Raw genomic sequence first — 23,620 nt, forward strand, 5'->3', positions numbered from 1 at the left:
AGAAATTGCTGGAAGACGTCGGGGAGAAAGGCCAGGCCTGAACTGTGTCTGCTGGGGCCAGCTGCACAGTGTGATCTGAAAACTCTCCAGGGGCCTTGCCTATCGGTAAAGGCCTCCAGCTGTCTGCCATGGCCTTCCGGGCATGGCCAGCTTCGTGGGTGTGTGATCTGCGCAGTTGCTTGGAAGGGTTCTGAGCTTGGTTTAACGCTCTGCAGTCGCTGTCTTGAAATTTTTAATACATTTAAATAAGGCGCCCCACATTTCATTCTGCACTGGACTCTGCAAATTATATAGTTGGTCCCCCTCTCCGTTCTCTGGGCTTTCTGGGGGGTCGTTTTCATGGAGACGCATTTGTTTATCTATGCCGTCATTCAGCCAGTACTTAATTGTGCACCTACTACGTGTCAGGGACTTGAGATGCAGAAGTGAAAAAAGCAGGCAGGGTCCTAGGGAGCTCACAGACTGCGGGTGCTGATGGGGAAGAGGGTCAACAACGGAGTGAGTAAAAAAGGGCAGTTTCAGAGGATGAGGAGGACGTGAGAGTGTGAAGCAGGGTAACACCATGAAGAGGGGTTAGATTAGGCCATTGGAGAAGGCCTCTTGGAGGAGTGACATTTGAGCTGAGATCTGCAGGATGGAAAAAGAATAAGCCATGCCATGGGAGTTGGAGGTGGGACCAGGGTTCCAAGTCCAAGGAACAGCAAGTGCAATGGCCCTGAGGTAGGACAGAGCTCAGGTTATATGGAGCTTGTAGGCATGGAAATGGGTTTGGGTTTTAAATACAAGAGACGGTATGGGGAAGTGACAGTGGTCGTAAGAGTAGTAATAACTGCCCTTTGTTAAGTGGCTACTTTGCTCCAGGCTCCCCATAAACACTTACCCTTTTGATCAACCATGTAAGTGATATACCATTCCCATTTTCCAGATGAGGAAACTGAGGTCCAGTGGCCCAAGGTCAACCAGCCTATAAATAAGAGAGCTGTGGTTAGAACTCAGACCCATCTGATTCCAAGGACACTGCTCGCTGCTCTTCATTGGTGGCCTTGGTCAGCACTGCCTTCTGGCTGCCTCCGGATGGGGCTTTCTGCTGGGATGAAGGTTCCCGCAATGTCTTATGTCCCTTCTTGGGCTGAGGGACCTCTGAGCACCAGCCCCGGAGATGAGAAATGAAGCAATCTTTCATCACATCACTGGAGGTTGTGATGAAATTTTATCCTATGATCACTTAAATAAAGCCAGCTGGGAGAAGGTGTTCAGGAGACACAAACAAGAACTCGGTCCAGATAGGTTTGTTTAACACTGTTTTGGCTGTGCCCAGATTCAAGTCCAGAAGACAGGAAGAGACCAAAACATATTAATTAGTTGCAATGGAAGCTCTCTCTTTAAATGCATGCCTTCCTTTAGCTCAATGGTCCAGAAATGGTAGATTGACTTTTATTTCTGGATGGGCTCCAAAGGCTCTTGATCTATGTGCCTGTCTCAATTAAATTTTAGAACCAACATGATCAGGACATGGTCCTAAACACTGCTGCAGATACAATATAAATATATCTGCCTTCAGAGGCCTTCCAACCTGATAGAGGGGGCTACATGGGGTGGGGTGGGTCTTTCAAGGCAGAATACAGGTGCCGTAAGATTTAAAAGGATTATTAATCAATTATTAAAATTAATTAATTTTAATTAACATTATTTTAATTATTAATTTATTTAATTAATTATTAATTAAAACCTCCATGTATTAGAATGGATGCATGGAGGTTTTAAGGATGGGAAAGTTGCATCCACTTAGTGGAATTTATTCATGCATTTTGTCATGCGTGCAGACAAATATATGGAACATCTACTATGGGCCAGGCACTGGGAATATGGCACTGAGCAAAATGGGAATCCCTGCCCTCACGGATCTCACATTCTAAAAAGAGAAAAAGACAAGAAGTAAGGAAACAGCTGAACAGACAGGATAATTTCAGTGAAAGAAACAAACAAGGAAGATGCTAGAAGATGAGTGGTGGAGGGTTGACAACTTGGGTTTGGGAGGTTAGGGAGGGTCTCTCTCATTGGTGACCTTCAAGCTGAGACCCCCAAACATGAACAAAATAAAAAGAGAGGAGACTTCAGAAAGGAGGCAGCAATTGCAGGCTGCGGAATCTCCATTAATACTTTTATTGTTTTATTCATGTTCTTGGTTTATTGCACAGTGCTTTGATGTATGAGCATATACTATCATGACAACCTCTCAGAATTAGAGTGATACCCAGACCAAGTATGTTGCTTAAGTAGAGGTGATGTGTGGTCCAACTTATTTCCTTGGTCACATTGATTGCAAAACAGCTATTAATATCTAGGGGCTGGTCTTGGTTCTGCTACAGATTCACTGTGTGAACTTGGGTAAGTTACTTAACCTCTCTGGGTTACTTCTTTGAGAAAGGACCAGGCAAAACTTAAAAATCTCAGAACTTTAAAGGTCAATGATTCCATGATCTAATAGATCAAAACAAAACCTCCTGATGTGTCATTGGGAACACATGGATTCCCCCATTTTGGCAGAAAATTACATTACCAGATTCTGACCTGGGATCACAGCAGAGGTTGTGAGCTGGAGTTGAACTCTCAGCCTTGATCCTCAGTTCGGGCTGCGCAGGAGCTCTGGGGATGTGTCCTGGCCAGCACCCACATGTGTCTTGTATTAGTGTTATTTTCTTAATGGCAACAGCCCTAAACCCTGCCCATTTTACTATTGAGTTACCCGGCTTAGTTTTAGTATCACTTACACATAAACACCGTCTCTGGCCAATGAATCCACTGTTTTGTTTTTCCTTTCTCCACCTCCCCCTTCCTTGCCCAGGTGTTTATTGCAGCCATCAAAAATAAAGTGGATCAATAATGGTGCTGTTTTTAGACTGAGATATGTTTTTGAATCTTTGCTTTAAGAAAGAAGAAAGGAAGAAAAACACGGGTTGTATGCCTTCCCTAATCTGGTGTCTTTTCCACGTGGGATTCGTGAAGAGAAATGGGAGGCTAGAGGGTAGTGTTTTGGATGAGTGTGGAAAAATAGATGGAAAGCAAATGAGCAGAGGGGATGGCTGTCTTTGGTTAACGGCTGCTTGGTCTATAGCTGGAGTTCAGAAAGATCCATCATTTCAACTAAATTATGCCTTTGGCGAGAACCCTCTCCTGGACACCGGCGACAGTGGCCCTCGATGCCCAGGAGTGGAATGGACGACCTTTGACTTCTGGTTGAAGGAGTGTCTTCCTGATCCGTACCATCTTCTGGAAATATTTGGTCACAATTGAGGGTAACGAGAAAATTGATACCCCTTGAAAATCTGCCCTCTCAGTGCCTTGCCTCAGTTCCCCCAATTTTCAGTCCTAAGTGCTATTTTCAGAATCAGGCATCCTGTAGTTTTCTCCACACACACTGCACCTTCTCCCACCCGCCTGCACACTTACAAAATATTGTCCCAGATGATCTCTTGTGGGTTTGTCTCAGGCTTTGTCTACCCAGCTCTAAGCCAACCCGTCACTGTCAAGTCCCCCAGTTAATTCGTGAGTTGAGCAGAACACCAGATGTACTGACTCATTTTTAAAAATTTTGCCTATCTTTGACAAAGTATTCTGTATGGTCATAACAACCCTCAAAGGCCAACTGAATAACCCAAGTCAATGAGTTTTTGTTTGTTTGTTCTTAAATTTACAATCATTAATTTTTTGAATAGCCCCATAACTCAAAAATCCAAACATACAAAATATTTGGTGAAAAGTCTTGCTCAACACCCCTCCTTAATGATCACACCACCCCAAAAGTTTCCTTTCTGCAAATATAAATACAAACACATGGTCTTGTGTCTCTCCTTTGTTACACAAAATTAGCGGCTTACACACACTGTTGTCCTGTCTGCCACGTCTCAGGAAGAATGGCTCTTGTTTGAAATGATAGCTACCAGGCTGCAACCGATGTTTCTAGAATCAATGAAATAGTCAGTAGAAAAAAAAAAGACTTTGAAAAAGGATAAAGAAGGTCATAACCCTTCAGGAGAAGAGGGTGGAGGCTGCACCACCCTTTGGGAATTAAAAAAAATGCAATGTTTATCAAAAAAATAAAATAAAAAAGGGAGAAAATTCTAGAATCATAGCAACTCAAACATAGAAGGACCCTTAGAGCCCAGTCAAGGTTATATTAAGCAAATCTCTGAAAATGATTATGAAATTGGAAAGAAAAAAGAGATCGATCCAGACTTTGCTCACATGGAGGGGCCTGTCTGCGGAAGCTGAACAGCTGTTTGATCTCTGTAGAGAGATAACTGTAGTTTCTAGCAAAGGCTGAATTGGGAAACCATGGAATACATGTCTCACGTCACACCCAGTCACAGTTCTTGAGATGACACTCACTCTTCTGTCCACAACCGTGTGTAAAGTGGTGTGGAACTAGCTGTGGATCCGAGATGTTTGAATACTCGGTGTGTATACGTGCATGTATATACTCCCCTAGACCTTTAGCTGCACATAAACTCACAGGTCTGAACAGTCAGCCCCAATATTGGGACACACAGAGCTACCTGCCTGAGTGCAAATCATCCTGTGCGTGAGAACCCCAAATCCATTCATGCTCGCCCAGAACAGATGCTCCCACTCTCTTAGTATACGGGGCACCCCGATTTACAGTTTCCCTCTGCTTCAGAAACTCGCTATTTATTATATCACTAATGAAATAACTAACGAACTATAGAGTAGAATATTATGGTGAATTACTCACAAAATGTTTACAGACAACCTCTCCTCGTGAAGACTCTGTCTGTCATTCATTAAGAGCCACGAATCCCAGGAAGATGTATCACCTTGTCCCAAAATGAGAGAGTATTTCTAACAAGGGAATCAAGAAGAGTGAGCCGAATTCTTTATACAATGAACACAACAGTGAGGCAATTAAAATAAATATGATTTTCCTGATCAAGAAAACTGGGGGTGTTAATTACTCCATGGCACTTCTTGTGTCCTACTTTTCCTTGCAGCTGTTTTTGTTTTATGGCCCAGTGACATCCCCGGGGTTTTCCCTCCTGGGATTGGACGTGGAGACTGCCTCACTCAGAATCAAGCTGCTTGCCCAATGTTTATTCTATGCACAGATGAACTTCACCAGCAGGCATCCCAGCCACGTGCTATCAGCAATGTGTTTCTAATGAGAAGGGTGTACCTTGCTTCCTCTTCATGGAGAAGTCTGAGCCCTGGTTTTCATATGTTAGAGCATCCCGGAGACCTCAGAACCCCGTGTTCCTTTGGAACTCGTGACCCAAATTCAGAGCAAAGAACTACCCTCCTCTGGGGATGACAAATGCTACCAGTTACAAGAGGCTAAAAGGCCTCTTAATATGACTGAAGGCTGCTTTTTAATTCTTTCTCTTTTACAAAAATCAGTGGATGTGGAATCTAAAATACGACACAAATGAACTTATCTATGAAACAGAAACAGACTCACAGACATAGAGAACAGACTTGTGGTTGCCAAGGGGAGGGGTGGGTGAGGGACAGATTGGGAGTTTGGGATTAGCAGATGCAAACTATTATATATAGGATGGATAAACAACAAGGTCCCACTGTATAGCACAGGGAACTATATTCAGTACCCTGTGATAAACCATAATGGAAAAGAATATGAAAAACAATGTGTACATATATATAACTGAATCACTTTGCTGTATAGCAGAAATTAACACCACATTGTAAATTAACTATACTTCAATAAAATAAATTTTTTTAAGAAAAGAGAAATCAATGGAAAAACAGCTTCTCTTCACCTAGCCGTTGGTTGTCTCTCAAATTCTATAATCGCTTTCTGAGCTTGCTTAATACAACATTGATTTGGGTTGTTCAACTGGCATTTGGGAGTTCTATAACTAGGAAGTGTCAAATATTTGCAACCTCATATTTCATGTTATATGAGTTGAAAACATATTTTTTAAGATATGCATTATTAATGACAATAAAATCTCATTAGTGCATGGGGTGATAGATGTGGTTTATCTAACATTAAGCAGAAATTGGCATCTTGAGGGAAGTATCAAGATTCTGTGAACTCAGACACTGATATTGAACAAGCAGGGGCCAGGAGCAATCCACTATTGATTAGATGGTGCAAGTAATTATATTTACTGAGCCATTTTACTGGGTGGGGCAGAAGGTGAGCTGGTTCTTCTTCAGAGTAGAGAAAGAGCAATCAACAAAGATGATGTCAGCCAGAGCTCCGGAGCCAGGGTGATTTTCTTGGGCCTTACTCTGGCCTTGCCCTGGTCCTAATCATGATTTACAGACGCAACATATGCTGCAAGTTTCCTAGTGTCTTCCTGGGTCCAAATGCTTATGTTTCATGGCAGTTCCCTGGTATGTCTTTTAGTAGAGCTAACCTCTTGCATTTTATTCAGTCTTCACCTCCATCCTCCTCCACTACTGCCATCACCACCACCACCACCACCATCACCACCACCACCACCATCGCCATCACCACCACCACCACCACCACCATCACCACCATCGCCATCACCACCACCATTATTACCAATACCACCACTGGTACCACTGCACCACTATGACTACCACCACTACCATCATCACCACTATGACCACCACCATCACCACCACCACCACGACCACCATCTCCACCATCATCACCATCACCAAACCACTATTAATAATACCACCATGGATACCACTGCACCACTATGACCACCACCACCACCATTGCCATTACCATTATCACCAACATAACTACCACCACCATCACTAATATCACTAACATTAATACCATGACACACCACCCTACCCATGAGGAGGGAGTATGCTTCTGAGTTTGACAGTCATGGGTTTGAACTCCTGTCTGCCACTGTGTCCTCCTTATTAGTATTGTCATCTGACCGAGAGGGTTGTGATAAGGTACAAATGAGTTAAAATGAGCTCATGTCTGTAGAACACTTGCCACATAGCAGGCATTCAGTGAACAGAAGATACTGTGCTATGTCTTTGATGAAATATTGTGAATTCTTAGCTTCTTTGTTCCTAATGTGATTTTCTATCTCAAGGGAGGCTTTGACTTTCCTTCCTCCCTCCGTTCCTCCCTCCCTCCCTCGCTCCCTCCCGCTCTTCCTTTCATCCTCTAGATTCTTTAGTTCTGTGACTGAATTGTTTGTGAAAACCTTTCATTCATCAGAAATGCCATTATCCCAATCTTACCTTTATCCGCAGAGATAAGTCATCCCAGCCAAAGCCATCCTTAGATCAGCCAGCCCCAGCCAATCTGCCAGTTGATTGCATCTGCATGGTCAAGTCCAGGCAAGATCAGCCTAGATAAATCATATTTCATCCCCCACAAAAATAACATTGTTTTACGGCACTAAGTTGGAGAGTAGTTTGTTACACAGCAAAATGGTAGCACTAGGTAACTGATACACTCTCCCCAACCCATTCTCTACCCAACATTCAGCATAATCTTAACACGTAAGTCAGATCATGACTCTGCCCTGCTTTACATTATCCTTCAGTACCTTCCATTGCACTTGGATAGAACCCCAACTGGAACACAGCATATGGCTGGGGTAGCCGGCCTCTGCCTGGTCACTGGCCTTATTTCAAACACCTTTCTGCCAACTTCTCCACCTGTCACCCTGGCTTTTCCCACTCTTTGAATTACCGAAGTGCTCTCCTGCCTCTGGGTGATGTAAATGTTGTCCTTCCTGCCCCAGTGTTCTCTGCGTCTTCCCCACACCGTCACTCTTCTCACAGCTCATTCCTTCCCTTCCTTCAGGTCTTAGAGGGGCATCTTTGACCTCCTGTCTCAGGTGGATCCCCCAAGTCTGTCTCAATCCCCTCACTTGTTTCCTTTGTGATAATGATCACAGCTCACAATTATTTACTCTTTTCTATTTGTGGGGGGAATCTACCTCTCTCACTAGAATCTAAGCCCCATGAAGGCAAGAATTTTATCTTTTCTGGGCATCACGGACTTATCAGCATTCCACTTAGAATCTGAATGAGAGTAGGCATTCAGTAAGCAATTTTTCTATCCCCACCAAAATAATAACCGTGTCAGGCACTGCCCTAAATGCTTTAAATGTATTCATCCGGTTAAGCTTCACGACAGCTATGAGTAGGAACCATTATGATCTCATTCTGTAAATGAGAAAATGAGGCACAAAGAGGTTAGGGAAATCATCCAAAGCCACTCAGCTAGAATTTGGCGTTGTCAGGATGTGAACCGGGCAGTCTGGCATCAGCATCTGAGCCCTTAACTGCCCTGTACCTGTGAGCTGACACCATTGTACGTCCAATGTACACATGAAAACGAAAGTTCTCAAAGCTGAGGTAACATGTGCTAGGGCCTCCCTGGCAGTAATTACAAAGATGTGGTTAAAGCATGGAAAGTTTGATTCTTCACCACTATGGTTTTGTCAGCACCCATGCTAGTGTGTCAGGACTCCGTGTCTGGCCAATGTTGTTCCCTCTTCTTAGAAATCTCTTTTACAACAGCTCCCTTATTGACCTGGCAAACACCTACCCATTCTTCAGGGTCTGGCTCAACTATTTCCTTTGCCATGGAGCAGGATTAGTTTCCACTCCCCTCTCTGGGTGCCCATATCAGTAGTTCCACGCTACTGATAGTAGTTCTACCGACCACTATGTACTGTGTTTATTCTTTTCCTACCCAACTAGATGGTGGGCTCTCAGAGGCAAGACTCATGTCTACCTTACCACAGTATCCTCATCACGGTGACTGGCTCCTGGAAGGGGGCTTAATACATGTGATTTGATTAACTAAATGGGCTTCCACTTATGTTGTTTCTGTATTTCCATCCCTGGAGAGCAGATTTTATTTTTTCCTATTAAAAGTATATTCCGTAAGCAGACAAATGCTCAAAGATATGTATATAGAGAATTTCATCACAGCATTGTGTATAATAAAAAACAACAAAAAGAAGAAAACAAGGTTCCTTAGTCTTTTTAGGCTGCTATAATAAAAAATACCATTTCATACCATAAACTGAGTGGCTTAAACACCAATTTCTTACAATTTCTGGCAGCTGGGAAGTCCAAGATCCAGAAGAGGGAGGATTCAGTGTCTGGTGAGGGTCTGCTTGCTGGTTCATAGATGACCATCTTCTCACTGTGTCTTCACATGGTGGAAGGGGTAAGGGAGCTCCCTGAGGTCTCCTTTATAAGGACACTAATCTCATTCATGAGGGCTCCACCCTGATGACCTAATCACCTCCCCAAAGACCCCGTCTCCTAATACAATCACATGGGGAGTTAAGATTTCAACATATGAATTTGAGAGGGACATAAACATTCAATCTATTGAATAACTTAAATGCCCATCCATCACGATTGGTTAAATGCATGACCTTTCATTCATATAACTAAGTACTATTCAGGAATTTTAAAAAATAAGGTAAAAATATTGACAAGACAATTGTTTACAATATATTATTAAATTTAAAAAGCATATTACATAAACAGTACTATGGTATGGATCTTTTTTTTTTTTTACTATCTTAATAGATAATGCATAAGGGAACAGAGGTGTCCATAGACAAATTCCACAGAAAGACTCTGAAGGGACAGGGACCAACTTATTAGTATGTTAATCTCTGATGGGGGCAAGGTAGGATTACAAGTAGTTTCCTTCTTTACAGTGTTCTGTTCTTTTTTGTATTAGTTTTCACTACGAACAATCATTTGTTTCATAATCACCAAATAAAGCACTAATACAGTAATAATTATGTTTTAACATTGTCCAATTATCCTGCCTCCATGGCTGACACCATGGTCATGATCACAAATGTTCCAGACCCCATGAGAAATGTAGCTAAGTGCTCCCAGGGTTTCCAAAGGGGACATTCAAAGGGGACGGAAGTGCCTGGTGGTCACAGGACTTGGTACTTCCCAGACAGGAGAAGAAGCAGGCATTGGGGTTGTCTGTCCCTGATAGGAATTCCATGTCGACTGCCTGAGGGGAGTTGATCTTAAAATCCTCAGCGTGGAGTTTCAGCACGGTCAATGAGTTTACCACTTGTAAAGTGTGTCATTTCTGCTCCCTAACACACTTCCCATGCTTTAAGAAAATGTGTGCCAGTATCCTAAGACAGGACTAGGAAACGTTTGTCCATAGTCTATCACCGCCATCCCCTGGGTTGCGGCTGTCTCCTCCTTCCCCACTTACCCCTGAAACATCTCCTTTGGATAACCTCTTAGCATCAGGTTGTAAGAGAAAAATCAAAATGTTCCTCCATTTTTAATATCCTCACGCTCTATTTGGCAAATAGAAAGGTTTCCAAAACCTAGATGGAATCAGTGTGGTTCAAAAAAATTCATTTTTAAACTGCTATGTGGTAGACATTGTATATGGGTTGAAGGATATAGAATTTCATTCATTCATTCTTTCAACAAGCAAGTATTGGGCACTTTCACGAGCCAGGCACTGGTCTCTGTGCTGAGGTTACAAGGATGGACAAGGAGATCCTCATGGGAGGAGACAGACCCATGAACAGATCATCTCATTATAACAAATTTCCTCCCTGACATGTAGAAAGAGAGCCACGAAATAAGTGGCCATGTGGGTTTCAGGGATAAGAAGTGTGTCCCTTGAGGGAGGACTGCCACTATCCCTCGTGGTGCCTTTGTGCCAATTAAAGACAGGTTGCCTTTCTCAGGATACTTCTTTCTATCAAAAATTGTACTGATTTGCTTAAACAAAACACATTATTGTCATCTGCCAGAAAATTGTCATGACAAATATAGAAATCTACAAAGAATATGTGAATGGCATCCCCTGAGATCTGAGCTCTTGTGCAGTGCACAACCTGCACAGCTGTACATATGCTGGCTCTGTCTAAGTGTATCCAGGGGCCCAAGTTGGAGGTGGGAGCATGTCATGTCCTGGCCTGATTAAGAGTCAGGACTGGCATTGCTCCATCTGGCCTTTTCCTCCCTATATGAGCCCGTGTCAAGTAGTTTCTAATGAAAGTAATCATATTTTTACCTCTGTCCCAAAGCCTGGTCTTATTCGTCTAGCCAGATTCCACTTATGAATGTACAGTCCTGAATTTTGCAGCTCACACGGTGGTCATGTGGGCATGTCTGGCATACCAGCCTCAGGAGGGGATCAGAATGGGGCTACTGGAAAGGGAATCACCAACACCAAAAAAATGGCAGATACTGGACCAAGCGTGGGCCGGATAGGGGGAGAGCAGCAATCCGAATGCCTCTGGCCACAGGATAAAACCAAAGACATCTAGTTCTTCACAGGCCCACAATTTACGGCCTCCCCAGGCTACTCTAGAAATTACCTAGGCATTGATTAACCCTGACTTGCCTAGTCAGTAAATCTCCATGGGGGACCTGAAAATGAAGCCTGGGTTTGAAAGGCACCTGCCAGGAAGAACTGATTTAAGGTGTGATTTAAGCCATGGCAGAAGTGGCTGTGAACAGAAATCCCTCTTTTCCAGAGAACATGCCTTTTCTCCTCCCAGAGAACCAGGCCTTTACCCCAACTCCAGCCGGGTCTGGGCGGGGGATGGTCCTCCTTTCCAGGCTATGGAAGCGGCACACTGGAAACGTGTTCCCCTCGCATCGCCCCTGATGGGAAGAGGAACTCAGATAAAGGAAACAGATACATATCTGTTGTTGCGGAGCTTTGTTTCCACACATGATATATGGTTCCGGAGGAGGAGCTGCAAAACAAATTATTGTGTCTCCTCACCACCGACAGGTCTTTAGTGGGGCTGGTGGGGGAGGAGAGATGCTGGCGATTAGCAGTTACCTCACAATAGGTCCCTGGTACAGGAAAAGTGTCTGAAGTTTATCTATTGTTAAGTGAGATAATTTATCGTCGCCCAGGGTTAAGGAGCAATTCCAGTCCTTTCCTACTTCGGGAACAGAGATTTATAAGATGACACCCAAATTTAGACATTGAGACGCTGCCGGCAGAACGTCCCCAAAGGCTGATGATGGCTCCTGGGCGTTTGAAGCCAAGTCACTCACAGAGCTAATTTGAGGCTCTCCTCGGAAACTATATTTGCTTTCTGAGTGCATGGTGAGTTTTCATTTGGGCTCTGACCAGCTGACAGCTATGCGAGTTTGTAGATACCAGTAATTGAATATAGATAACCTTGATGGTTGACCTCATCAGAGCCAGGCCTGGCTGCTTCCCATTGTTCCTGGTTTTGCCAGTTGATACTAAACTGCTGCCGGATGAATTTATATCCTAAGAATTCGCTGCGGCGGGAATTGCTTATCATTCCCCCGCCTATCCCGTAAGCCTCTATTTACTGGACGTGGTGAGCTGGGAATAAAAGCCGTGATTTGACTGTTCGCTATTAGGGATGGCGAGCTGCGTGTTAGAAAAGCTTTATTAATTTCTAAAAACAAAGGAGGGTAGGGGTCATGCTTTTGCTTTATACAAACTGTGGAGAGAGGCTCTTGTCTCACAGAGCTGCTCGGGGCTGTCTGAAGTTGGTTGCCAGCCATCTTTTCAGTGTTCAATTTCGCTTAAAAGCAGAGTTTGAACTGTGCTCAATACCGTCGCCAGCGACGCTCTTGTATTTTAAGGGAAATATTGGAAGAGGTTCCGAATTGACGGTTTATTAGGAGAGAGGCTCTAAGAAGTCTCTAAGCGGGCAAGGTGGCCACGATCCTCGGGAGGGGACAGCAGGTCACAGGGCCACATAAAGAGGGGGGTACAAGTTAGGATAAGTGTTTGCATCAGGCTTCTCGGCTGTTTAAGCCAACCGCTGGCAACAGAAGGTAACGGTGGGACTCTCTCCACGGTGGGCTCTGCAGCCGTGACTACTTTCCTCTTTATGCTTTTCTGAATTGTTGAAATGTCAACAGTGAACATAGATCATTTTTGCCCTCAGAAAATAAAAAAGATGAAACTGTCGAGGTTTTTTTTTTTTTTTTTTTCTAGAAACCGTGTTACCCAGCCTTCTGGAAGCTGATCTGTATTTCTCCAAGCTCTCCTTCCATAGCCTTTGAACTTCACGGCCAGTGCAGGGGGTGTTAGGAAAGGCCAGAGTCCGTGTCCCCGTTAGAGACGGGGGTCAGAGGGTGACACCGTGGACAGGGGAGGAGGGACGAATGTGGCCCAGGTAGCCCTTGTCTGACGCGTGGCATCTTGGCTGCTAATGACGCGGGGTGGAGTCAGGGGGTCTGGGCTTTGGAAACGGTGCAGGTGGGAACTCCCGAGGCCTCTCTGACAAGCAGCGGTGTGTCACCGCTCAGCTGAGGGGATCCGCCTTTGATGCTTTGAATATCAGAACATCAGAGCTGTTCTTCATCCTGAGAAGGAAGGTTTGGGTTAGTCAGCCAGGGCAAATAGCTCAAGGGAAATTTCACTTTCCCTTTGTCGGGCCCCCTGCTTTCATGTGCTGGGACTGTGCATCCCAGCTGCCACATGGGGAGAAGAAGTCTCGCCGGACGCCGGCGTGCGCAGCCCGATTTGGGGACTGAGTGGGGAGGAGGTGACCACCCCAGTGCTGGAGGCCCGTAAGGGGAGCTGCGACACAGATCAAGCCTGGAGGAAGGGTGGCTGCGGGCCTGAAATAACCTCTCCGTGAGGCGATCTGCTGTCCCTGTAGTCGTCACTGTCACCGTGGGGACCGGCTGGGGGATTTTTCTACCTGGGCCAGTCCAACCGGTCTGGCCTCCCTTCCCAACAAGGACAGCCCTGTTTATGTCTCTGCTGCTCTGGGCATGTTTACCTTGGAAAGAAGGGAACGAGGGCATGCGAGGATGCGACAGCCTCCACCGTCACCTGTGGTGCGTGGAGCCAGATGTGTGGGTTTGAACCCAACTCTGCTCCCTATTAGCTGTCTTACCCTGAGCAATGATTGCATCACTCTCTGGCTTAGTTTCCTCCTCTGTAAAATGGGTTTGGTATCCATATCGAACCTCTGGGATTGTTGCAAAGAACCAGTGGAGTCAACACACCCTCAACGCCCCCGCTCCGCCTGGTGCTGGAAAGAGCTCCACAAACATCAGCTCTCGCTGAAAACATCCATTTGATATTCATTTGAACACAGCCCAGAGATCCTGAATATGTTAAAAGCACCTTCAAGAGAGGACCGCTTCTTCCAACACTGGAAATAATGTTTATTAAGCAAAATCGTGATTTCAAAAAAATTAATGCAGCCCAGCCAACATCCATCCTCAAATGTGTCTTGAGCACTTTATAGTTCTAAGGACTCTGCTCCTTTCATTGGAATGACCCACACTGGGACTCAGTCCTCGGGAGCCCCAAATCCCCCAAATAAGGCAGGGTCTGGGGGGAGCTGGGAGTGTTGGTTCAGGCTGGATATGGAGAAGGCGCAGCAGGAGTGATGGCAGGGATGAAAACCAAGCCAGAGACCAGAGGTCCTTCAGTGCAGGGAGAAAGTGATTGTCAGTGGGGGATGCTGGCAAGGCGGGAGGAGGTCCAGGCAGACCACGGTCTGCAGTCCAAGAGGTCTGGGGAGGACAGGGGACGTGATGGAGCGGCTGCTGAGATGCGCTTGACCTTGGGCTCAAAACGATTTACCCTAGAGCCTGCTTAATGGTACCCGTGAAATTTGGAGGTCCCAGGTATTTGCAGGAAGTCATTTCAGTGTGTTGGGTGACAGCAGATGGCATCAGGCTAGCTGGAGGAGCAGTAGGAGAGGTAAGATTGCTACGGGGGACCTTGGCCTCGTCCTCCTGTGAGCCCAGCATGGCATCGGGACGTGGACTTTGAGACCCACACCACAGGAACCGTGGTGGGAAGGGTCTAAAGAGCCTCCATCTCTGGGAGCTCTAGAGATTTTCATGTGAGCGAGAAAATCCTCTAATTACCACCTGAGACGTTTAATTCATTCATCAACAATATTTATCAAATACCAACTATGTGGAAGGAATTGTACCAGGAGCTGGAAATAATTTTCTCTAGAGCCGGGATTATCTCCTGTCTTTCACCCAAAGCTTCAGTATGTCAGAATTATGGGGGAAGCTGGTCAAAATGCAGATTCCAAGGCCCCACCCAAGAGATTCTGATCCAGTGAGTCTAGCTTGGGGCCTGGGCATTTGCATTTTGAACAAGTACAGATTTTGCCTACTGAGGCCAATGAACCATGGTGTGTCTGTCTGTCTGTCCATCCGTTTAGCTATCATTTACTAAACACCCGCTAGGTACCAAGCACTGGGTTGGGCGCTGGGGAATGGAAAAAGGCATGGCCCTTGTTGGCAAGTGGCTCGTGGCTATTAGAAAGGGTTGGGCTCAATAACCATAACAGTTCCTACCATTTCAAATGCTATAATCTTAAAAAAGATGCTTTTAATAGGCTAGTGAACAGAGAATATATTACTCTCTCTCAAACAAGAGAGAATAATATATTCTCTGTTCACTAGCCCATTAGGGCCAGTTGTTAGATAGAGTTTATAATGGACAAAACAACACTTACTATAAACCGGGCAGCTTTCTCAGGGCTATGCATATTTCATTTAAATGTTAGTCTTCGCAACAACTTTACGAGGATGGTGTTACAAGCATTCCCATTTTACAGATGAGAAAACTGAGACATAGGAAAGATCACTTAGCAAGGCCTTACAGGTAGGAAGTGGTAAACTACATAATCTGACCCCAGGCAGTGTAAGCCCAGAGCCTGTACACTTAATTATCACACTGTTTCCTATCAACATGCTATTTGTGAAGTTTTGAGGCTGAAAAATTCTGCAGTACAACTAGTTATTCTGATATTGGATCTATACAACCAGAGGAGAAAAGATTTTGTGTCTTGACTAGTATCTGAAAGAACCTAGAGCTTCTTTATTTATCTGGATGCCAAGGTGGGAGTGAGGATGGTGGCGGCTGAGAGACAGAGGCTTAACTTCACAAATAGCAAGTCTGAAGGTTTAGTTTCACAAACAGCCGAAAATCTCAACCTTGAAAAATGCATCTGGATTGGCAAAACTAGAAGACTTTGATGATATCAAACTGTTGGCAAGGGTATGGGAAACAGCTCCTGCCATACACTGCTGGTAGGTGTGTAAATTGGTTTGACCATTTAGAGGGTGAGTTGCCAATACCTAGTAAAAATTCAAGTGTGCATGATCTATAATTGTGCAAATCCACTTCTAAATATGTCCATGTGTGTCCAAGGAGATGGAAAAGATGTTATTAAAACATTGGAAAAACTGGGACAACCTAAATATCTACCTATAAGGGGTATGGGTGCAAAAAGAGTTTCAACCCATGCAACTCTTCCAGCAAGATCTCAGCTTGCTATTTCAAACCCATGGCTTGAGAAACTCTTTCTAATGCTAAGTGGCTGTGTAGCCTAATGGTTAGAAACATAGGTGTTTGTGGGTTGTTTTTTTTTGGCCCAGACTGCCTGCCATGAATCTTGTCTCCTTCCTTTACTCATAGTGTGATCTTAGGCAATTTTCTTGATCTCTTTTTGCCTTAGTTTCCTCATCTGTGAAATGGGAGTGACAATAATATCACCTTGCTCATAGGGCTGTTATGAAGACTTAAAGCATTAATGCAAGTGAATCTCCTAAAATCGGATGTGTTACATAGTGTTCATTGCATAGATTTTTCTCATAGGCCCAGTAAATGTGGGATGGGATGAGATGACGATGATTAGCAATGGCTTGGATCTGCCTCGGGTATTCACTGGAAAAGTAAAAACAAACAACAAAGACTAAAGCTCAGAGAAATGAACTTGGCTGGTATGAACCAAGTGGAAGATTGGATCCTTACTTACAAACTAGATAAGCTCATCTCATAGTCAGGAAAATAGTGAGAGCTGGTGGCCTCTGATAGAGAGGAAGGGGTAATAAAGAAACAGGGTCTTTCCATAGAAACCAGATTTTAAGGGTTCAGCACAGAGGCATTGATGCTTATTAGGGGTAAAATATGGTAGCCATACATTCACATGGCCAGAGTGAAACGAACAAAAGCTTACTCCCTCGGGGGCAGAGATGGTGTCCTGGCCAGCACTTCCATTCTGGCTGCAATGCCAATCTCTTTTGTCATCCTGAAAGTCTGAAACATTGTTCAGGATTTTCCCACAGTGAGGGAAATGTTTTTATTCCAGTCCCCAGTGAACCTGTTGGATCCAACATAAATGTTGCTGCCTCCACAAACGTCGGAGAACTCCAGGAGCCAAAGGAGATCTTTTTCTCAGTGACCTGGCAACTGCTCTCAGCAGCCTGGCTTACTGACCCTTGGGGCTCCTGAGGACCAACCAAGGGGACTTCTAGATATTTAGCAATTAGCAACGTCTCTCCTAAAACACACGAGCACTTAGCAGTGAGGAGATTGCATTTGATTTTGCAGAAATTTGCCCCGGTTTCCTCCTCCACTGTAAATGACAGATTCTTTGGAGTATTAAAGTAATACCACACCTCCAGTTCCAGCACCGAGGCCTCTGCTCTGCCAGGAAGCAATTTTCATTTCAGTGGAAGATGTAAGAGTCACGTTCCAAACTGCTGAGGAATAATTCCAAGGCATCGGCAGAGATTCCAAAGCAGCCGCTGGGCTCTGTTTACCAACACAATTAAACCTCGACCATTCCCAGCTGCGGTACAAATATAATCTTATCTACTTCACGTCAGCCGATTAAGTCATCGGGGCTGCAAAACGGCAAACAGATATTAATAACCAACCTCTAAGTGAGTCATTTGAGTGGAGTGGAATTTCGTGGCAGGTTCTTAGGCCTTAAAGGCGGAAAAGTTCACACCTTCCTGACACCGCTATAAAACACTGCAACATTACAACTTTTCAACCATATCTAAAAGGCCAATTTAGGTTTATTCCCATCCGCATTTATGGCCATGGTTCAGCAGGTGTAAACCGGTAATAGCTGCAGTCCGGCTCTGGGTGGATGCCAGCACAGATGTGTTCAGTCAAATGACTAATTGAAAACCTCAGACAAAATCAGCAGCCTGGCCATTTTGCTTGCATAATAAAACAGTGCTGATAAAGGCAGCGGAGAAAAAAAATCCACCCATCTCATCATCAGTGCCATTAACAATCATGAGTAAAGATGAAAACAACGCATGGTTTATTCTGCAAATGAAGGCATAGAACTAGATGGTTTCCCAGGGGCCCATTACCCATTTTAATAATACATCAAGGAGCCTGAATAAACAGTTTGTCTGTGCAAACCAAACAGAGTAAACTATTTACAGTTACCGCATACAGAGACAACTCCCAGCACTCGGAATTTAACAAATTTATAAAGGTACATAACATGATAGCTATTAGCAAAATTAAAAGAGAACCATTATAGACTTACAGTCTGCCATGCTCACTCACCAGTCAAGAAGGAATGCCGAGACCAACTTCCAATTCACAAGAATTGCACCCCCCCTCCTCTTTTTTTTTTTTTTTTTTCCTTTCCTCCAAGAGAGCAGCCTGACTTGGACTCAAATTATGTGCATGAATAATAAAATACCATCTAATTAAAAACTGTAGTTAAATATGCAAAAATTAATGGTAATGAGACTGTGCAATGCCTCTGAGTATAGGCGCTCTGTGAATTACAAGAGCTCCTTTGCTTGACCTAAACAGGGGATAACAGAGACAACTTTGAACTCTGTGGGTCCTGGCACTCCATGGTGCCCCATTATGTCTCAACGGTGAATGGCCAACCCGGGCGGAACGCGGACAGCTCGGTCAAAGCATTGTCTTCCGGTTCTTGGGCGTGGCAGGAATGGAAAAGACTGGGGTGGGCACTGTGCAAAAGGCTGGGTGGAGGAGGGGACCAGGGCACGAGCTTTTTATCTCAAAGTAAGAAGGGTCTTCTCACAAAAAGATGATGGCTGGACAAACAGATGCTTGGTGATAAGAGACGGGTGGAAAAAGTCTATTTGGGTCCTCATTTAAGGGTGTTTCCCTAAAGCTGTCCAGAGTCTCCTAACCTTCCCAGTCACCAGTGCAAGGTTGCACCCACGCTCTGGATTGTACCACATCCTTCTAGGAGAGCATGCACATGCCAGCACTGTGGCCTCGGACAGGGCTGCTACCAGAAACTTCTCCCCAGGGCAACCCAGTTTCCTCCCTCGCACTCTTAGGAGCCTTCGCTATGTTGTCAGCACAAGCTTCGGGCCACACTCTCCTGAGCCCCGTTTCAAGAGGCCACTGGTCTCCTTTTGGCTTTTAAGCCCTCTTGGCACTTGACTGTGCTTTTGGGACTGAGTCAGCTTCTCGAGCACGTGCCCTGACGTTTGTTTTAGACACAGGAGACTGATTTCACCCATCACCTCTGCTTAGAGCTTCTGAATCTCGACTCCCCCAGTCTCCGACTTCCCACTGCTTTGAGGCTGGTGATTTTGCTTGAGGACAGTTGATGACACACTGAACGACAACAACCCTTTAAGAAGAGAACGTGACCTTGGTGTGGTAGACGATTTCAGACTCACTCAATACAATTCCTCCTTTTGCCTTTTCATCTGTCGAAATGGAGTCTGACAAACATTTCTTTGGGGAGGGATTTCTCGTTCAGATGAGTCTGATGGAAAACTTCTCTCTCAGCACCTTCTTGAAGATGCCTATGTCATCCTGCTTATGATAAGGATTTCTTGTCAAGCCACTAAATATCTGAGCTAACTGATACATTCTCGACAGCCCTCTACACCAGGTGGGTTCCTCAACCATGCAAAAGAAGTATGGTTGTGATGTCAGCATAGTGAGAATTTTGTTCTCCACTAACTGACCTTAACCAGTTCTGAGATTTGTACTGTAATGTTTGGGACTTGTGAGAAAATGGTGAACCTGATTTGCCTTTCCCACCCCTCCGCCCTTTTTATTTTCTTTGTCTTGTTGAAAAAGTCTGGATTTCTCCCTTCCTGTCTCACAGATTCTACCTGACCTGCTCAGTTGGCTGCCAAGTTTTAATGGCGGAAACTGGGTGGTAAGAAATTCTAGTGTTTAACATGGCAGAGATGCAAAGGTGGGCAGGCTGAGCCTTCTTGAAATCCTTGGGCGAATCACGCTTGGGTTTGGTGTTATAAAAAGGCTTGGTTATAACTGATTCACTTTGTTATAAAGCAGAAACTAACACACCATTGTAAAGCAATGATACTCCAATAAAGATGTTAAAAAAAAAAAAAGGCTTGGTGTCTAAGATGTATGTTCCTTATTGATAGATTGATTGATTTGTCACTTTCACCTCCCAAATGAGTGATATTTGAGAATTTGGTTAAGTATACAACCTCTAACATCATTCAGACTGGATCTTTGTTGCTTGCTGGTTGTGTGACCGTGGGCAAGTTCCCTCACCTCCGTGAGCTTCAATTTACTCATCTATAAATGGAGATGATTATAATGTCTCTCTCCTAGGGTTCTTGTGTTGATTAAATGAGATAGTGTACATAAAGCACTCAGCACAATACTAACCTCATGATTAATTGTCAATGAGTAGTAGCTATACTATATAACATCAATAGCAATAACAAATAACAATAAGAATTACTAGAGCTGACTTGCCATAAAATCACTTAAACCAGTATAGGGACAACAGATAAAAAGTGAGCAGTCAAGAAGCTTGTAGATAAAAGGAGAAATAGATGCACTGGAAATAAACATAATAATTATCATAACTTTTCATAGTTTTTCAAAATGTTTTGATGTATAATTATTCAAAGTAACAGGTAAGATACTAATGGTGACTAGAAGTAGAATACTCCACTATTAAGCAATCTCAGGGAAAGGAGGCTGGGATCACCATAGTTGGCAATGACCAACGATGACTCACTCGCTAGAACTGGGTCCGCCTTTCCTGAGCACATTTCCATTGGGAACTCAGAATAAAATACAGGACTTCTGCTATCAAGAGAAAAAGTGGGGGATGACTGGTAAGTAGGCAACCAAGAATGTCTTCCAAATCCTAGGGTGGCAGATATTATTATTATCATTGGACAGATATGGAAACTGAGGCTCAGGCAAGTTAATTTTTCAAGGCACATGCAACTTACAAGTGATAGAACTAGGTCTAGAAGCCAGATCTTTAGGCTCCGGATTTAGTGTTCATTTTACTGCATTCAACTGCAAGGTGATATGAAATTTGAAACTCCAGACTTACTGGCAGATGCAAAAGAGCCAAGAAGATGAACTTTGTAGTTCATCTCAGGATCTGATCGAAAGGAGCCATATAAGTTTATCTGGAGAAAAACATTTTTCCTGACATTAAATTCTTGGAGAAATTTATTGCATAGATTCTTACATAAGAGACATGATAACATAATGGGTAATGTAAAAATGATAACTGGCAAATGCTCTGCCTTTATGAAAAAGAGCAGTGGTGTTTAACATTTTGTTTTCTGTTAAGACATGTATGAAATCATGCTTCCATGGGTGGACCCAGGTTTTTTGTTTTGTTTTGTTTTCTGTTTTGTTTTTTGGCTGCGTTGGGTCTTTGTTGCTGCACGTGGGCTTTCTCTAGTTGCGGTGAGCGTCATTGCGGCACGTGGGCTTCTCATTGCGGTGGCTTCTTTGTTGCAGAGCACAGGCTCTAGGCGCACGGGTTTCAGTAGTTGTGGCTCGCGGGCTCTAGAGCGCAGGCTCAGTAGCTGTGGCACACAGGCTTAGTTGCTCCGCGGCATGTGGGATCTTCCCGGACCAAGGCTCAAACCCGTGTCCCCTTCATTGGCAGGTGGATTCTTAACCACTGTGCCATCAGGGAAGCCCCTGGACCCAGGTTTTGACTAACCTTAAAAAATTGAGGGCAGAGAAGTTAATTTCTATAGTAATGGAACAGATCAAGTCTAATAATAGTACATTGGGAACAATTACTCAGTACATTTTTTGGCAATGATAACCTGGACTTTGGGTTATGTGAAATTCCTGATATATGATAACCACGTCTTTTTCTCTCCTGCTCAGAAAGGCAAATGAGTCAGTGACACTGTTCTATGGATTACTAAGAACCAACTCTTCTTTATATATGAAAGGGTCAATCACTTGCAAAATTTCATCAGCTATTATTAATTTGTTATGTCTTATTGCACATACTACAATCGCAAAGTAGACACAAGCCCCCCTGACTCCAGCTCAGTATTCAGAACAGTGAGCAAATTCGCCTCCATAAGGAGGTGCTTAATTAAAGAGAAGACTCTGACATTTCCTGATGTTTGCCAAGTCATTTTTCTTTAAAATTACCTTAAATAAATTTGCACACTGTCTCAATAGCGGAAATTATTCTACAGGAGAAGGATAGTGGCTCACTTTCTCACTGGCTAATGTTCAAAAAAAGCCCTGTAATCACCTGCGGTTTTTCCCACTGACCCACTTCTTCAAGTCCGTATGACCTTCTACTCACTCATTCAGAGAGAAGTTGGCCTGTGTGGAGGGAGCACACACAGAACCCAGAGCCCCCTGCAGTCACCGTGGAAATGCCATTGTTTGGCCGGCTCTCTTCATTGCCTGGGAGAGCCTCTGACCTCCAGATGCAGCGTGATCTAGAGATCTGGCCTATGAGTGAGCACAGGCACTTACCTTATTTTAGAGAATATGTTTTTATGTTTGTTCATCGGAGAGGAAATAAAGTCCTTTCTGCATTGAAAATGGCATCCTCTGCAGTAAAGTGTTTGTCAGTCTGGTTATGGCAACACAGAGTAATGGTTTCAATTTTGGGTTTTTAAAATAATGTCGATTTTATTTCTGGTTGAAGATGTTATTTATAAACAAATTTAGAGAGATGTCTTCTTGATTAAGGGGAACCCCCTTAGGCTGAGAAAATGGAAATTTTCATAAAGGTACCAATGCATGAGAGTCAATAGATTGATTGCAAAGAGGAAAAATACAAGGAACTTTATCCAACTATCCTACAATTATTGAGCACTGCCTGTGTACCTGGTACTTAGTTCTGTCTTGTAGGGGACGTGGAGAGGAGTAAGACCTAGCACTTAGCACTTGCCCTGATGCAGGCCAGGCGAGGAGTGTGGCAAACTCGAGATGCCATGCCCCACCCAAATGGGTGGGCAGTACTCAGCTTCCATGATGATATCCAGATGATGGAATCTGGCCAATGCACTTAGATCACCCCATCTGATAAGTCTAACTGGAAATCAAAAATTTTATGTAAACTCTCTCTACTTTGCACTGTAAACTTTATTGAAAGAAAATAAAAACTGTGAGGGAGGGAAAAAGAAAACATGTCATTTGGCTGTTTTCCCTGAATTGATTTGTTGGTTTGACAGCCTAAAAACTCATCTCTTAATGGCATTCATTTTCTGTCCATTTTGTCTTGTGAAAAAATTAATTACACTTCTGTCAGCCAAAAATACCTTTGGGTCTTTAAAGTCCTTTTTCTCTCTCTTTTTAAAGATGAAAGTATTTCTGCCTAATTGACCAGCATCTGCCATAGTGAGATGTTGGCCCTCATGAGAGATGTTGAGAGGTGTTGGGAAGGCTGTCAGCACATTTCAACTTGGTTTCAGCCGCCGTTTAAAAATGACTTCTCTTCCCGTCACATAGGAGTGAGCCTAGTGGTTGGAACCTGATGACAGAGGAGAAGGATGAGAGAAGACAGGAAGAGGCAGGGAGAGAAAAAGCAGGACTGTTGGAGGGCTGAGAATGTGCAAAAGACTAAGACTGAATCGTAAACTCGGTTCTTATTTTTTT

The 23,620-nt window shown here is 44.0% G+C and overlaps 1 long non-coding RNA gene across 1 annotated transcript in view; it reads left to right on the plus strand.

The window, feature by feature from the left end:
• The first annotated feature begins 15,523 nt into the window (after window positions 1-15,523).
• Window positions 15,524-23,620, plus strand: part of LOC309648552 — a 45,582-nt gene continuing 37,485 nt past the window's right edge. Inside the window, exon 1 of the long non-coding RNA XR_014256704.1 lies at window positions 15,524-20,853. This is a non-coding gene — a long non-coding RNA (uncharacterized lncRNA). The remainder of the gene's footprint in view (window positions 20,854-23,620) is intronic.

Source organism: Balaenoptera physalus, assembly GCF_965194825.1.
Source record: "Balaenoptera physalus genome assembly, chromosome: 19".
Taxonomy (NCBI): Eukaryota; Metazoa; Chordata; class Mammalia; order Artiodactyla; family Balaenopteridae; genus Balaenoptera; species Balaenoptera physalus.